We start from the raw sequence: 3,741 nt of genomic DNA, 5'->3' as shown, positions 1-3,741 counted from the left end.
TTTCTTCATATCTTTATACACCTGCTTCTGACATTTATAACACACCTTCTTATAGTACTCAAGACTTTATGTAATTTTGAAAGCTGGTTAGCAGCCCCTCCTTTAAGTGGAGATCATTTTTACTTTTTTGGCTAATTATAAGCTTTTTGTTTGACTTTCATAGTCTTTTAGTCAGTGAAATTCAACTTTAGACATAGTATTTTTTCCCACTTGCACTGGACACATTTTTATTGACAGTTTAGGACAGATACACACAAACAACAACAAAGAAAAGACAATGAAGGATAGACAATGCACCACGGGGCTAACATTCTTCACCCTCATCATCTCCTTCAGCACTATCAGCCCCAACCTCTTCATAATCCTTCTCCAGGGCAGCCATGTCTTCACGGGCCTCAGAGAACTCCCCCTCCTCCATACCCTCACCCACATACCAGTGCACAAAGGCATGCTTGGCATACATCAGATCAAACTTGTGATCTAGGCGAGCCCAGGCCTCAGTGATGGCTGTGGTGTTGTTCAGCATGCACACAGCTCTTTGGACCTTGGCCAGGTCTTCACTAGGTACCACAGTGAAAGGCTGGTAATTAATGCCAACCTTGAAGCCAGTGGGGCACCAGTCCACAAACTGGATGGTACGCTTGGTCTTGATGGTGGCAATGGAAGCATGGACATCTTTGTGAACCACATCACCACGGTACAGCAGGCAGCAAGCCATGTATTTACAGTGGCGAGGGTCACATTTCACCATCTGGTTGGCTGGCTTAAAGCAGGCATTGGTGATCTCTGTTACTGTAAGCTGCTCATTGTAGGGTTTCTCAGCAGAGATAACAGGAGCATATGTGGCCAGAGGGAAGTGGATGTGAGGGTAGGGCACCAGGTTGGTCTGGAATTCTGTCAGGTCAACATTCAGGGCTCCATCAAATCTGAGGGAAGCAGTGGTGGAGGACACAATCTGGCTAATGAGGCAGTTAAGGTTAGTGTAGGTGGGGCGCTCAATGTCGAGGTTTCTACAACAGATGCCATAGATGGCCTCGTTGTCCACCATGAAGGCACAATCAGAGTGCTCCAGGGTGGTGTGGGTGGTGAGGATGGAGTTGTAAAGCTCAACCGCAGCAGTGGAAACCTGGGGGGCTGGGTAGATGGAGAATTCCAGCTTGGACTTCTTTCCATAATCAACAGAGAGCCTCTCCATCAGCAGAGAGTTGAACCCAGGGCCAGTTTTCCCACCAAGGCTGTGGAAGACCAAGAAGCTCTGAAGACCTGTGCACTGGTCGACCAGTTTGCGAATTCTGTCCAAGACAAGGTCAATGATCTCCTTGCCAATGGTGTAGTGGCCACGGGCATAGTTATTGGCAGCATCTTCCTTGCCTGTGATGAGCTGCTCGGGGTGGAAGAGCTGGCAGTACGTACCAATGAAAACTCATCAATAACTGTGGGTTCCAGGTCTATGAACACTGCCTGGGGCAATGCTTCCCAGCATCTGTCTCACTGAAGAAGGTGTCGAAGGAGTTGTCTCCTCCCCAAATGGTCTTGTCACTTGGCATCTGGCCGTCAGGCTGGATGCCATGTTCCAGGCAGTAGAGTTCCCAGCAGGCATTGCTGATCTGGACACCAGCCTGTCCGATGTGGATGAAGATACACTCACGCATATTTAGTCCTGGAAGTGGTCCACGAAAACTGAGTCAGAGAGGGTGATTAGGACCTCCCACTAGCAGACTACCAAGGAGTCCAGGGGAACAGCAGTCTAGTCATGGTATTTAGTGCTTGGTTTTGTTCCCCATCTAGGTTATTCAGGGTTTCCTCTTGAGAAGGTTGTGAATGTATCAGCCATTGGCCAACACCACTCTGAAAAATCCTGGACATTTTAAACTCATCAAGAGCACATAGAGTCTGCAAATGAATGTTTCTTTTTTATTCCTTTTCCAGGTGAATTGCAAACATATCCCACTAGCCATGAAACCTCAGGGACACACTTGACATCATCTTTGCTTTTACCTCCCCATTCAGGATGAAAATGGAGTTTTCTTTTTTAGCACAGCATGCAAAGTGCTTCACGATCTGACCTTTGATTCTTTCCCCAAGTCTTTCTCCACTTCAGAGTACTGCTATTTACTGGGGCACAACTGCTCTGCTTCTGAAGGTCACCCTCCCGTGACTTCCACAGTGCTCTTCAGAATATTCCAGAAGCCTTAAAATTCCCCTTGTTCCTGTGAGAGACACTGGAGCTTTCTCTCTTCTGTCCTTTTCCCTTACTTATTGTTCCCATTTCATGGAAATTCATTACTGTCTTAGAAATTGTAGGAAAATTTATCCCTTCCTCCCAATTATGTGTTCTTAAAACACCTTGCCTTTTTCCCTTTGTGAGAGCTGTCATTATTATATGCAATTACTGATTTTTATAATTACTTGTCTAAGTTTTATTTTACCTGATGTATTTTCAGTTTCAAAAAGTGAGGGATTCTCCGATTCTTATCCTATCCCAGCACTAGCAAGTATTGCTAGTTTGTGCTCACTTTCTACAAGCATTTCTTGAAAGAAGGAAGGGATGAGGGAAAGTGCAGACACATCCAAGGTATCTCTTTCTGACCTTCAAGCCCGGGCCTGCATACTGACTTCCCACTTTTGCACTCTATTTTCTATGACTGTGAAAGACGATAGCTGCTGTACTGAATGTTCCTGTTGCTTTTATTGGCTGGTTGATGACATCTTTCAACAGTGCCGCAGCCGTCCTGGGGCCAGTCACCAGGTTACCTCACACTCCTTCCATGTATGACAGTCCAGGCTCCTGCGACACTGCCCCATGAGCTCCAGGGTAGCCACTCCCACTCTTAAGTGATTGGTTACCTGTAAATTCTCTGTGAGTTTCATGTATCCAGAGAATATGTGGGTTCTGTTGCTGCCCGCATCTTCAGAAGCTAATACCAATATTAGTATTTAGACAGTGGACAACCCATAACTACACCAATAATTAGTGTGTTAAACACAGTTTGCTGTCACCTACCACTAAGTTTGGTGCAGTCCTAAATAAGAAATATTCAGCTAGATTAAATAGACACTTATTCATTTATGCTATTTAAATAATACTTGTGTGCAGATTCTTGTTTACTCCTCAGGTTGTATGCTTTTATTCTCTGTAGTGTTCCTATACATCATGAAGATCATTGTACAATACACATATTGTGAAGGAAGGCAAGAGATAAGTTGTAAGAAAGTGGAACTAATACTGTAGAACAGTGTTTCTTAACCTGTGGGTCACAGCCCCTTGAGGAAATTAAATGATCTTTCCACAGAGGTTGCCTAAGACTATTGGAAAACAAATATGTACATTATGATCCATAACAGAAGCACAATTGCAGCTATGAAGTAGCAATGAAATTTATAGTTGGAGGTCACCACAACATGAAGAACTGTATTAAAGGGTCGCAGGATGAAGAAGCTGAAAACCACTGTTGTAGAGATTTACGTCCAGAGTAGGGGTTTTACTGAGTACAATGAGGTTATCAAAGATAGGCAAACACTGCATGTCCATTTACCCAACGCATTCTAAAAAGAAGTAGCATTTCCTCTCACCTTCAGTGTAAGATCTATGAAAGTCAATGTTATAGATACAAACTGCTTGGAATGCCCACATGTGCTGTCATGGCACATACTTAGTCTGCATTGGTGTGTGTTTCCTCTTCCTTTCCACTTGAGAAAGCAATATATACCGTTTGGAGGTTTTAGCTTCAAATTTGCAGC

The 3,741-nt window shown here is 44.2% G+C and overlaps 1 pseudogene; it reads right to left on the bottom strand.

Annotated features, from left to right (window-relative positions):
• Positions 1-304: 304 nt before the first annotated feature.
• LOC126514510 (tubulin alpha-1C chain-like) lies at positions 305-1,652 on the bottom strand (annotated as a pseudogene).
• Positions 1,653-3,741: the final 2,089 nt, after the last annotated feature.

Source organism: Alexandromys fortis, unplaced genomic scaffold (genome assembly GCF_014885135.2).
Source record: "Alexandromys fortis isolate MF-2015 unplaced genomic scaffold, M_Fortis_MF-2015_v1.1 scaffold_131, whole genome shotgun sequence".
Taxonomy (NCBI): Eukaryota; Metazoa; Chordata; class Mammalia; order Rodentia; family Cricetidae; genus Alexandromys; species Alexandromys fortis.
This window is presented reverse-complemented; position numbering and strand designations above follow the sequence as displayed.